Source organism: Humulus lupulus, chromosome 1 (genome assembly GCF_963169125.1).
Source record: "Humulus lupulus chromosome 1, drHumLupu1.1, whole genome shotgun sequence".
In the NCBI taxonomy this organism is placed as follows: domain Eukaryota; kingdom Viridiplantae; phylum Streptophyta; class Magnoliopsida; order Rosales; family Cannabaceae; genus Humulus; species Humulus lupulus.
This window is the reverse complement of record NC_084793.1, coordinates 225,771,786-225,786,480: the sequence shown is the minus strand read 5'-3', so window position 1 is coordinate 225,786,480 and position 14,695 is coordinate 225,771,786.

Here is a 14,695-nt window from a genome sequence, read left to right as displayed (position 1 = left end):
TGTGTACAATCATGACACACTAGTCCCCAAAAAAAAACTTGGAATATTTAAAGACAATCATCATATTTATATAATGTATTAGTTATATACATATATGTTAAAGTTAATGAAAGAAAGAAAAAAAGAAACCTTAGACGAAGTCTAATTAATTCAGATGGGAAAAGAAATATGTATGCATATGTGTATAATCAAATTACAATTTGAAGCAGCGTATAGGCTAGACAAGAGTTGACATTAACAATTTACTAGGTTTATATTTTGGTCCTAAAGTCTACCCAAAATATAAGGTTATGATGCTTTTTAGTAAAAATATACTATAAAGATCAAGACTAATGCAATGAAAAATTTCTCCTATGAATATCATTTGAAGATGTCAACAATCAAAACGCTTCATAAAAACATAGTATTAACCAAGAGTCTAACGTGAAACAACAAGAATATATTTCAATTAAAATATAAATATGACAAAATATATATATAAAAAAAGACTAAATAAATATAAGTTATCATATATTTGTCAAAACATATTTCTCTCAAATACCATTGGATTTAATTCTAAACTATATTATTCAAATTACTTTCATAATGACATAAAGTCTCAAGTAATTTTGAATTTTATTTCACAATTCTCATCAAAATAGTATTGTAATTCAAAGCATCTCCAAACTTACTCAAGCGAGATTAAAAATGATTTTCAATCCAAAACAAACTCAAAATCTCCAAAGAATACAAATAGAAAAATCTTTGAACTACGTTCGACTTGATTCCTCCAATGGATATGTAGGCAACCTAATTGCTAAGGTTAGGTACACTCACAAACTCCTAAAACTTCTCAATGACATCATTTACCTAAAACTTCCCAAACGAGGTCATTCACCTCAAAAATCCTAAGTGAGGTCATTCACCTCAATAAAATTTCTAAGTGAGGTCATTCACCTCAAACCCCCACCTTAAATGGTGAAAATTTCCAAGCAAGTTGATTTTTCACAAAACTTTCAAAGATACAAAAATCTATGAACTACGTTCGACTTGATTCCTTCAAAGGATACGTAGGCAATCTAATTGCTAAGATTAGGTACAGTCACAGACTCATAAAACTTCTCAATGAGGTCATTCACCTCAAACTTTCCAAACGAGGCCATTCACCTCAAAAATTCTCAATGAGGTCATTCACCTTAAAAATTCTAAGTGAGGTCATTCACCTCAATAAAATTTCCAAGTGAGGTCATTCATCTCAAGCCACACCTTAAATGTTGAAAATCTCCAAGAGACTTAATTCTCAAAGAAACAAAAATCTTTGAACTACGTTTGACTTGGTCACTAAAACTAAGTACAGTCACAAATACCCTAAATTACCAAATTATTCAAACACCAAGTACAAACTTCAAAATTCCATAAAAGGTCATTCACCTAGGAATTTTTCCTAACTTTCAAAACAACAAATAATTCCATGATATGGTCACCTACCGGGATTTCATAAGTATCTAAAAATACCATGAATTCCTACGAATGGTCATTTAACGGAATTCTTCCACTCATTTTCCAAAATAACTATTTAGAACTACAAGTGGCTTGATCCCTCAACCGGGGTATGTAGGTAGCTCAGTCAACCAAATTTACTGAGTTCAGCCACAATTCCAAATTCACTCAATTTTTTTCCAAAATTACAGAAGTATTTAATCTCATCGTAATTAGAATCAAAAGGTGTTGAACTTAAATTAAGAGGTTATTCTTATAATCTTGGATAGGTCGAACTTAAATTAATAAACGCTTATGCTATAAAATTTGCATAGGTGATATTGTGTTTGACAATAATTTTTTTTTTTTTTTTTTTGCTCAATAAAGAAAGAAACTTCATTGAACCAACCAACAAATACAACCACAAGCTCAAAACGAGCTCAGACCAGCTAAAACAAAAACAGCCAGATTACAAATGACACATAAAATCAAAAATAGCCTTCTCTTTTTTCCCCAGATTCTTCCTAGCAATACCTAACAATCTAGCCTTTACAAGACTTTATCAAAAAATCAACTCTATTACTAGACATAGCTGAACAGTTGAAGATGCAAGAGTTTCAGTTCAACCAAATGAAATAGACAGAAGCAGCAAGAGCAGCTGCCACAATTCGCTGTAACAAACCTTTAGGCCTCCCAGCCATCCACGCAGGCCAATCACAATATTTGGAAGGCCAAATGGCAACACCAAGCCACTCTTCAATCATGTGCATAAGTTGTTGAGAGTAGATACAATCAAAGAATAGATGGTCATGAGTCTCCAACTCTAACTCACAAACTGGGCATAAAGGAGACTCAATACGAACATGGCGAAGAAGAAGATTTTCTCGGGTAAGCAAGTGGCCAAGGATAGATTGCCATAAAATAAATCTATGCTTCGGGAGGGAAAGGTTACACCATACCACGTTGGCAAAGCTAACCTTACTCTGCTATAGCAACAGAAAATACAACCTACTCAGCTTAAGACTTCTGCTAGTAGTCGCAGCCTCCAAATCAGCTTTAGACAGGAAAGATTTTAGGTTTACCAACTTCCTCAAATACCAACTTACATCAGCTGTTAGAGTGTACTCCCAAAAATTCTAACCTTTGAGGTAAATATTATCAACCCATTTAACCCAAAGCAGATCTTTCTTGGAAGAAATCTCCCAAACATATTTAGCTAATAAAACTTTATTCCATTTTGTACCTTCCTTAAACCCAATGCCTCCCAAGCTTTTCGGCAAGCAGACATGGTCCCAAGCTGTAAAGTGTAATTTGCTTCTATTTCCTGTCGAACCCCAAAGAAAATTCCTACATACCCGATCAATCTCAAGAGTGACACTTTGGGGAAGAAGGAAAATACTCATCCAATAAGACCGAATACCAAGCAACACAGAGTGAATGAGCTGAGCTCGACCCGCAAAAGAAAGATGACAACTAGCCCAAGAATGCATCTGAAGATTAATCTTTTTAATTATAAGCCCACAGTCACTAGCCTTCCATTTGGTAGGACGGAGAGGGACACCAAGATATTTTAAAGGAAATTATCCCTCCTCAATGTTAAGACAGTCCAAAATATTCTTCTTTTCCTCAAACTTCAGACCACCAAAATATATATGATATTTGGCCAAATTCGCAGACAATCTCGAGGCTTGACTAAACTGAGAGAACCCATCCTGGAGGATTTGGACTGAGTGAATAGTCCATTTACAGAACAGCACAAGATCATCAGCAAAACAAAGACTAACCAATTTCGGATTTTTACACAGGGGATGAAATCTGAAATCCTTATGAAGAGGGGCTTGAATGAGGATTCTGGTAAGATATTCCATGTCAAGCACAAACAATAAGGGAGATATAGGATCCCCTTGTTTAAACCCTTTCCTCCCAATAAACTTCCCTTGCACCCTACCATTCATCAAAAGTGAGTAGGAATCACCCCTCAAACAAACCATGATCCAGTGAATAAATCTACTAGGGAAATAGTACGCTTTCAGCAGGTCCTCTAAGAACTGCCAATCAATAGTGTCATAAGCTTTACTCAAATCAATCTTCATCACACAACGAGGGGAAACATTCTTCCTATTGTAACCTTTAATAAGATCCTGAAATATAAAAATATTGTGAGCCAAAGAACGATTCTGAACAAAAGCACCCTGATTTTGGTTAATTAACAACGGCAACACCCTAGCCAATCTCACACAAATCATTTTCGAAATACACTTGTAAAGTGTATTACAGGAGGCAATCGGTCTGAAATCCACTGCCTTAGAAGGATTCTCCACCTTAGGAATCAGCGAGAGAGTAGTATTATTTATATCAAGAGGAAGCTCTCCTTTATCAAAAATACCCCCAAAATTGCATCAGTAATCTCATCCCCTAGGTCTTTCCACAAATATTTATAAAATCCAAAACCAAATCCATCAGGACCTGGACTTTTAATAGAGCTAATATTGAATAACACTGATTTCACATCCTTCTTTGTGAAAGGCATTAGCAAACCCAATTGTTGATCTAGATTCAATATAGCACCATGGACAAAGTAGTCTCTCTGAATAGTAGTGGAGGTCGAACTAGAACTGCCCATGAAGCTTCTAAAATGGTGAATGAAATGGCCAACAACATCCTCAAACTTATCATGGATCTGACCTTGGTCTTCTAAAAATGAGGTAATCTGATTAGCAGCTCTTCTTTGTTTCAGACACGCATGGAAACAGGTAGAGTTTTCATCGCCAAACCGAAGCCATGTAATCTTACTCCTCTGCCATGATAAAGCTTTCTTAAATTCTGGAGTGAAAAGACAGACTTAAACCAGCAGACCGTTCAACATCTTAAAGATCAACATAATGAGGGCTCTATTGAAGGGAAATCTGAGCTTGCTGAAACTGATCTTTGGCTACTGAGTAATTGAGAGTAACTTCACCAATCGCCAATTTATTGAACTGACGCAAAAAATGTTTAAGTCTATCCAATTTCCTCATAATTCGGACTAAACCATGAGCTTGTAAAGGCTTATACCAGCTATTTAACACAGTACTTCTGAAATCAGTGTGCTCAGCCCACATATTATAGAATCTGAAAAGTTTATACCCAGAAACAGCAGCAATGATAGATTTGATGATACAAAAGCAATGATCAGGAAGTACATCCCAATTAGTTAAGACTTCTGAATGAGGAAAGATATCCACCCAAGCTTCATTTTTAAACACTCTGTCCAATTTAGAAAAAAAATTTGGCCCCAGCCTCCTGCTTATTAGACCAAGTATACTGAGAACCAATGGAGCGCAACTCATCCGCCAGACCAAGAGCTCTCCATTGATGAGCATCAGCCATTTCAAAATCTATAACAATACGCCCTCCAATTCGGTCATCATAATCAAACATAGCATTAAAATCTCCAGCCATGAGCAACGGCTTCACAGGGAACACCAAAGCAGCCAAATCCTGCCACAAATCTTGTCTTTCCTCTACCGTATTTTTCCATAAACAAACGTCAAGCAAACTTCCTGAGCTTTGCCCATAATTTTCACTTGACAGTGAACAAATTGCAAACTAACCTGAAGAACAGAAACAGATACAAAATCAGTTTTCCAAACCAGTAAGATTCTACCCTCACTCACCTGGCAACTATAGTAATCCCAGCCGACAAATACATTCTTCATAAAATCCTCCACTTTATTACCTCGAAGTTTGGTTTCAAGAAAAGCTCCTAAACCAACCTTATTGCAACGACAAAATGAAAGAAGGGACTGTTGTTTATTCTTATTATTCAAGCCCCTAACATTCCAGCTAAGAATAGTACTACCATCCATTGAGAATATTGGTAGAATTCAATCCCAAAATTGTAACCTCCACTAAATGATCTTGTAACACACTATAAGAATTCAACATCTTGGTCTGAGCTATTGTAACAACTTGTTTATTTCCCCCAAAACATTTAGGTGTCATCCAGTTTGACACCTGCTCCGTCTTAGTATCACGACCCTCCTGAGGAACATTTCCCTGCATCACCACACTGACTGTACTACCAGCCTTAACCGTAGGCAAAGATTCAGTAGTTGGCTCAACTAACGAAACTTTCACATATTCTGAGTTCACTGGCCCTTGCACCACCTCCTTTTTCCTCCAAACACCTCCTTAGTTTCGTTTACAATTAGCAGCAGTATGGCCTAAAGATTTGTAGCAGGAACATTGAGTAGGCTACCATTCATACTCTATAATCTGATCCATCAATTGACCTCTCTCATTGAGGAAACTGATGGTTTTTGGCAAGTTATCTGAAATCTCCATATCTACTAACACCCTAGCAAACTTCACCATTGACCTATCTTTAGTGACCTTATCAACCCAAATAGGCTTGCCAATGGTACTGACAAGAACACTTAGACATTTGACTCCCCACGATTGCAACCCAAGATCAAACAACCGGACCCAAACAGGAACAGATTTCACTAACCTCAGAGTGTCTAAATCAGTCGACCAGGGTCGTAAAATGACTGGTTTCCTGTCGAAATGCACTGCCCCAGCCTCCAACACCAAATCTCTCATGGCTTCATCCTGAAACTTCACAATAGTATAACCTGCATTAAATTTTAATATATTAATTTTTTTATTTTTTGCTTAACACTACCTAACAAATAAAATGTTGTCTTAGGGTCAGTCAAGTTAAATTCAGATAGCTTATAAGAAAATCATATCTTTATTATTTAAAACTTAAAATAACTCTTTCTTTTCTCTTTAAAAAATAAATTACCGCTAGTTTGGTCAAGATGCAATTATCCACTGCAAAAGCTTAATTGCATCTTTGTATGTGTAACCCATTATTTCAGAATTCATGACTTAACTTAGAGAGTGCCGCCTTAGGGTCAGTCAAGCCTAAAACACATCACTCCTTCCCATCTTCGTAAGAAGCCAATCTTGATATTAATATGTCTAGAAACCTTCCTTAGGGGGACAGAAACAAAGTCGCCTCGAGGTCCTATTCATATCTCACAGTGTTGTACTAATAATAGAGACCATAGGTCACATTGAGACGTTCACCTTCTCCACTTACTATTTTAGAAATAATGTGTTTTATTAAACTAATTAATTAATTCCAAATTAATTACGCAGGTGCGCAAGGTGTAACGCCCTGCATTTCGGGTACTTTTAAAAAACTCGGGACGGGATTGTTTTACCCGAGTTAAGAATATTATTTTAAATAATATTATAGTTGTTGGAATTTATTTCCATGAGTTATTGCTAGCCAAAGTATGAATTTTGTGATTAAAAGTCAAGATAAGGCTTTTGGTCTTGGACAGACACAAAACCTAATCGGGTAAAAATCTCAGAAAATAAAATGAAAAACTATGGCAAAAATATTTTGGGCATAAAATACATTCATAAAAATTTATGTTTGGTCAAAAATAATAAACCTGAGAGGAAATTGAAATTTTAGGGCATTTTGTATTAAATGCTTAATTTTTGCCTAATTGTGGAATTTTATTCCATAAATGGACATTGGGTTAAATTGTATTGTGTGATTAATTTAATTATAATGTGTTAATTTTATTTTTAAAAAACTTTATAAGAGTTAATTAGGTTATAGAATTTTATTTTTGGATTTTTGGAAAAAGACAAATTCTTAGAAATGTTTATTAACCTTTTATAAAAAAAAAATATATATATATATATATAGATACAAACTTGGCCTGCCATGTGAGGGTTTAAACTATGTGATCTAAATTTATTCAAGTTTAATCACATCTAATTAATGTTAATGACACCAATGTGACATAAAGTAAAAACACTCAAGTGTTTAGATTTTCTTTAGCTGTTATACTCTTCCAATTACCTCTCCCAAACCGACCACTCTCTCTACTCTCACTCTCATCTTCTTCAAAAAAATTCCTCTCAAGTTTCTCACCATTTTCAACTACCAAGAACACTAAGAAAACTTGGAATTCTAAGCTTTGATCTTGGAAGAGTTTTTCCCTAAGGTAATAGTTTCAAAAACTTGACTTTTGAGAAGTTTTTAATCATTGATCCTTCAATAACTAACTATATGTGTTCTTGGGGGAGTTTGTTTAAGGTTTTGAAAGAGTTTTTGAAGGTGATAAAGATAGTAGAAACATCAAAAAACCCAAGCAACAACCAAGAGGTAAAAAGTTTATTTTTTATGGTTGTTTTTGTATAGTTTTATTTTTAAGCATTATTTTGTGTATTTAATACTTAAAGTTTGTTATTGGTGATGTAATAAGGCTATGGTAGTTTCTTGATAATTTTTATGATGCTTGTATGTTATTTTTTGAAAATAGGGACCCAAAATCCCTAAGGGTTTTGTTGAAAACCCTGAAACAAAAATACAAGTTTTGAGCTGTGATTTCCAAGGGGTCAAGCTTCCACTATTAACTTATTTTGTAAAAATAAATTATACTGTGATGATTTTTAGATGGAGTACATAAATTTGAGCTTTTGAAACACTCAAAAAAGTTTAGAAATGAGTGAGTTATGCTATTTCAAAGTTTAGGTAAAAAAACTGTTTTTTCATATTCTTAATTTTGGGACCAAATTTGGATAGCCACTGTATATGACAAATGAACTTATTTTTTGGCAAAATTCGTTATAGAAGTTATTTTCATACCCTAGTATGTCTCTGTAAAATTTGGTAATAAAATAATGAACGGTTTGAGAGTTATTAAGTACCAAAGTTTGGAAAAAAATAAGGACTTGAAAATAAGGTCATTTTTACCTTAATGTTTGAAAAATGTTTTCTCCAATAAAAAATACTCCTTTTGACCTAAGATTTTACAAAGACCTAAATAACATACCAAAGATGGAATTGGGAAATTTTGGTAATAATTGAGTAAGTAAATTTTAAGTTATGACTTAACAAAGTATGTAGTTAAACATGTGAAAAATGAGATTTTCACACTTAGTGCAAAAATGAGATTTTGGAACTTAAGATAAAAGTACATTTGTGCATATTGTAAGATAAAAACTTGATAAGTCTTAAAAACATTTTGACCTAAAATACCCCTTTGAGATTAGTGAGAATTATTTTTATTAAAGAATTTTTATTCTTTCTAAAAATAAAAGATTTAATTTATTAATAAGTTAATAAATTAAAAGATGGTTCAAAACCCTATATTTGGATAAAATAATTAAGTAAATTATTTTTCTACTAAGTAAACTTGATTAATTGATTTCGCAGAATTAACTAGGCAAGATAAGAAATTATTAACAATTTTTACTAATTAAGTTAAAATTAGGCTATTTTCTTAAAATGGTTTTTAAAGATTAAAACCTTAAGAAAAATAAAAGGAAAACTAAGAGATTATTTTTCTTGAAAAATAAGTGAGGAATTTAATTAGTATTTTCTGGATATAATACTGGCAAAAATCTTTATATATTTAACCAACTTGTTGAAAGCACGGATTAATAGCAGAACTTTTAAAGAATAAGATTTTTAGCGGATTATGGGAAATACTATTGCAATACCCGAGCCTAGGTATCGAGACCATAGGATAGGTCTCCTCGAGACTTAGGGTTTAGTATCAAATTTTTGCATACGAATTTCTTGAATGGGTTTAAAACCAAATAAGGATCTTTATCCTTACAAATGATCTTGAAAATGACCAAACTGCCCAAAATAATAATAATGAATTATGAAGTGCCAGATTAATCCGAGTATACTCTATGGATAATTACAGTATTGCCTAAGCATAATTGGACTATACATTGGAGGGTGAAATCCTGCTAAAAGCTAAGGACTCCAAGTAAGTCAACTTCTATTGTGTGGCTACAACATGAAACAACTAGTGTAATGTATGTTAGTATAGAGACACGTGCACATGTATACACTGTCGTAGAAAGTTTACATAGAGACATTAGTCTAGTAGGTACTGATTCATAAAATATGACCGGTAGATATCTGTCATATCCTAGACGGCTGATCCCCGTCACACTGTTTGTTTGATTTTATTATGTCTGGTTCACTACCGGGACGAGTGGCCAAGATGTGAGGATTGCTAGTTTAAACCTAGGGGCACCAAAATGAATGGGGCCTAGGGGCCCTCATGCTTACTTAATCATTGAATGGTTAGAACCTGAGCAAGTGCTCTGATAAGTTATTCCTGGATAGCAGCCATTCAGTGAGAGTGCCTAGAGATACTAGGGGTTGCCAAGTTTGAGTGAGGTTGAATACCCTAGGGGCAACTGCTTGCCAGCACCACTAATTAACATAGAAGTCTCTGTAAACCAGTGTAACTTCGATTACATTCTTGAATAGTAGCAATGCCCTAGGTAACCTTATAGTTACCCTCGTGAGGGATTTTACTTTTGGATAAGTAGCGATGCCCTAGGTAACTCGATAGTTTCCATCATATGGGGATATTTATTAGCTAGATCTTAGTGTTGAGACTCGGTTCTCCCCTATTGATTAGCAAAAATGTTGGAAGGCGTGGTACGCTCGAATTGTTGAAAATTGACTAGCATTGGTCACGAATTATTTTGATATATATTATATCTGTTTGCTCAGGGATTTCTAAGTGCAGGGATTTATCTGAAATAGTTTGCCATTGGTTATCAGGCATGACCATAAGTTTGCTAGGATGCTTTTGTGTTCTTGAAATTGATTGTGTTAGGGTCTAGATGGATCCAAAACCCTAATTCTGTTGAGATATTGTTACCAGTGGTCAGTGACTACCTGTCTTCTCTACATGCTGTTGTTTTAAAGTTGAACTTACTAAGCGTTTTCGCTTACCTAGTTATTTCTTGTTGTAGGTAAGAACAAGGGCAAAGTAGATCAGTGAGCACTGGAGTCTACTTTGTGGATGTACATGTGGACCGACCTTTTGGGAAGTTGTTTGTTTTGGATATGTTGTTTTATTTTCATAAACAAGGCTCAGTTTACTTTTCATAAACTATGTTTGTATTAAATATTAAGTATGGCCATACGAATTTAAAAAGTTTTTTTATACGAGTTTTTGTTTACATTTTGTTAAATGAAAACATTTATATTTCTGCATTATTGAGTCTTAAAAATCTGGGACATTACACAAGGAGTCGTGGCTCGAGCTGGTGCAGCTAGGGCTCGGACTGAAATGCTCATGTCCTTCTCTCTTTATGTACAGATTTGTAAAATACATATTTCAAAATATAAATTTACAAAAAATCCTATGCCCTTTATGGCTTACACAAGATCTAGAAAATCGAATTCTTAAACCAATAGCACCATATAATTAATGATCCATCATTCAACCATACATTCAAAAAACATATCCATTCATTCAATATACATGTCAATATACATATAACAAATGCAAGAAACTCACACAACATTTAATATATATATAGATTGCTCTAGTACCAATTGTTGGTATTAAAAGTGTAAATTAGAGATACGCATCGGAATGGGTTTTAAAAATTTATTAGTACTAGTCAGGATCATACAAATATAGATATATTACATCACATACAAATAGATTAGAGATAACCTCTTGAAGCCTATCAAGTATCCACTAATCTTTTTGTATAAATCAACGATCTTCCAATCCAAATTTTTAAAGCTCACACCTTGATCTTCTAGACCAATCCTCAAACACACAAGGACGTGTGTGGAAACATAGGATTCGAAAGGTTGATCTCTCTAGATGTACTCAACACATGAGATCTAGAGATGTTTGATTAAGAGAAAATATATTGGATAGTTTTTCAGATTTAGGAAAAACTATCGCTTTCTTTTCAGAGAGAGAGTCTGACAGTCTATGAAAACCACTTCTTTTCAGGTTTATAAAGATAATTAACTAATTTAATTCATCTTTATTTTATTTAAAATGAAACTGATCAGTTATAACCTATTTAATTATTTAATTTAAATCATATTTAAAAAATAATAATTAAATAAACAAATTATTTGAAATTCAAAATACAAATCTCAGGGATAGAAAATCCCTATGTGTGATACCACACTCACTATACAATGATTGCGTCAACCACACCATTAGGGTTATCTCTAATTTTCTCATTTGTTTATTTAATTAATATTTAAGACAATATACTTATCCCAAAATAAATATCGGTTAATTCAAAATTAACTTTATCTTAAAATACCGGTTTTAAATAAATAAATATCTTGTTCTGAATAAGATAATTATTAATCTCTCTTTTTATTAATCCAAACATGATTAATATATATTTTAACTTATAGTTTTTTAGTTTTTCTAAATAAAACTATATAGTTAAATAAATAACTAATTCATAATTAATCAATGGCCTATAATTATCACATAATTATTTCATTGCTCTGAAAAATTAATTCATTTGCAATTAAGTCCTTATCTCTACAAATATTTATTTTGACATTCTTACCCTTGACAATGTAGGACAGAGTTGATCTAGGGACCATAGACCTATAATACGAAGCTCCAATAAACTAAATTATTAATTAAAAATTTTAATCTAATAATCTTATTTATTAATTTCATGATTACTCCATTATAAATATGGAATTGCACTCTAAGTATTTATAGAATTATATTTACAAAGTTTTCTCTTGTAGTTCATCGATATAATCAATAAATGTAGTTCTGTCCTCCATTTTGGTTCGTTAATTAGAGTTGTCAAGATTACCATTTTACCATTCTAATTACCTCTTGATTCTAAAGTATCATTAATTCACTAGCGAATAATTAATCTATAATCATATTATAGATTTGAGCTCAATAACTATTCAATTCCAAAATTAACCCTTAAGGGAACCAATATTCAATCTGTTAAGAAAGTATGGATTCCGTAATTATAAATCATGTTCCCAGCCATTCATGATATTGAATCTCCAAATCAAAAGTCATTAGCCTCATTATACTAAGAAACTTTAACGAGTGAATCAAAAGATCTAATAAACACAAACCGGAGTTCATGAATACTCAGGATTTAGACTGATCTACAAATGATCATCTATTATGATAAGAATTAAATCTTTATGACAAACGGTAAGTTTATAAAGATAGTTAATTCATATCGGTCATGTAATGTATAATCTATATTATATGCAGTACCTTTACCAAGATGTCTATCCACATCACTAATCTGAATTTAGATAACTTGCATCATGTATACTTAGTAAATTGTATCAGTAACCATTCATTAAAGATTCCTTACTTTAATATGTTACTGACTATTTTATTCATTGTATATGATCTTAATTCTCTCGTACTAATACAAGATCATATCCTCATAAATGAATATGAAATTTGTTCTTGATAGTTATATAAATTATTCAAACAATAATTATAACATTCAAATATAATAAAATTGCACTTTTATTTAAATCAATAAAATGTCTTTACATACTTTTAGGGAAAATCCTAACAACCAACCTGATTGGTCGAGGATTACTTTACCTCCTTCAATCGAGCTCAAGGATGCCTCGTCTTGAGCTTCGTTCCCTGAGCCACATTGCTCAGCATGGGAGGAGGTGATGGAAAATGTTGAGCTCGAACCCACTTTCCTCTTCCTTTGAGGAGGATTGAAGAAAGTAGGAACGACGACTTCTTCCCATGAGGCGTATTTTCAGATCCCGTTGTCATCTATGGTCTCGCCTTCACCGAGAAAATCACATAGGCGGAGTTGTCCTCATAAAGCAAGTAATTCAATGATCGCTTGCCATATGGGCATTTAGACATTTCATCTTTCCTATTTACTATCGCCTCAATAAGCTCAGGACGGTCAAAATTTGCTGTGTTTAAACAGACAGATAAATGTTTGAACTACAAGGATTAAAACTAAAGTCTTGAGATGCTAAGGTAAACACTTACAGATCCTATGAAATGAGTAGAGTTTGGATGGACCAAGACCATTGGTTCAAAATAACTATTTTTTGAAGTTTGGATGATGATTAGGGATGTGCTCGAAAAGCTTCCTTTCTCTTGGCCAGCTCAACAAATAATAAAACCCATCTCCGCCTCTAGCGCGAGCTGGGTTGCTTTTGAGGCAAAAGAGATATAAAATCTTGTATGTCGAGGACCCCTGCCACTTCATTTTGTGGTACACTGACTTCATTGCCGCTAGAACTCTATAAGAGTTTGATTATAGCTGGAATGGGGCAATACCGACCCAGTCAGTAAACTTCTTGAAGTAGTCATTTAAGGGAAATAATGCCCCAGCCTTCATATGCTCCTGACTCCAAGCCGCGAGTTTGTAACTGCTCCTATCCTCAGGTGCTGGAGCTCGGCACACCAACTCAATGGAAAATTTGAGGCCATGGGAAGATAGTATATCTGAAACCTGTCTGGAGGATTTTATCGAGCTCTTGTAATAATCAGCCTCGAATAACTCACAACTAGAGGAGGGGAGGGAAGATGCTTGTTGGGGTAGAAGAGTAATGAGATGGACGACTTGAAGAGCTCTCCATTAGTTCGAAGGAGAGCTCATTTGGGTGAAATGCAACGGTAACCGCAAGGGCACGATTTAAAGGAATAGGACAGGGGGAAAGGATAAACCTCGGGATGAAAGACCAATCAGAGCCTTTTCCTTTTTCCCTCTTGGATCTCAACAATCTAACGTCAAAAATGGGCACTTGTGTCCTCACGTTCTACTCGTTCTTCGTGCTATCATATGAGACTTTGGTTCCGCGTAAATGGAGACTCATCTTGGGGAGAGGGAGTTCAATAGGGTATGGCGTAGTTGGGCCCCCACGAATTCTTCTCGGAAGACTGCATCATCTAACAATAAAGAAAAATGTGAGGGCCCATTACTTAAACAAAAAGAGAAAAATTATTGGAAAAATTTATATCGGAAAATCGAGTCGAGATGGGCTCGAAACAACGAGGTTATTAGAGAATATATTTTTATACTCAATGGAAACATGGAAAAACCAATATACAACTCTATGCAAAAAATACAATAGACAAGGTAGTTGATTAAATAAATATTACAACTTAATTGCTCAAAATACAAGTAACTAGAAAGATGTAGAAGAAGAAGATTATAAACTCAATACTATAATAATACAAGTAAATAAGAAGAACAAGAAGAACAAAAGAATGAAAACACAAACAAACTCTCACACAACCAAAGTGTAGAGTAGTGGGGATCACCAACTTTAACAAGGTTCAAGACCTTTGTCCAAAAGCTTATTTCCCCCTATTCTCTAAGCACTAAGAGATCTCTCAAGGAAATAGCTCTCTAGAATAATCAAGCCTCAAGGTATATTTTTCAG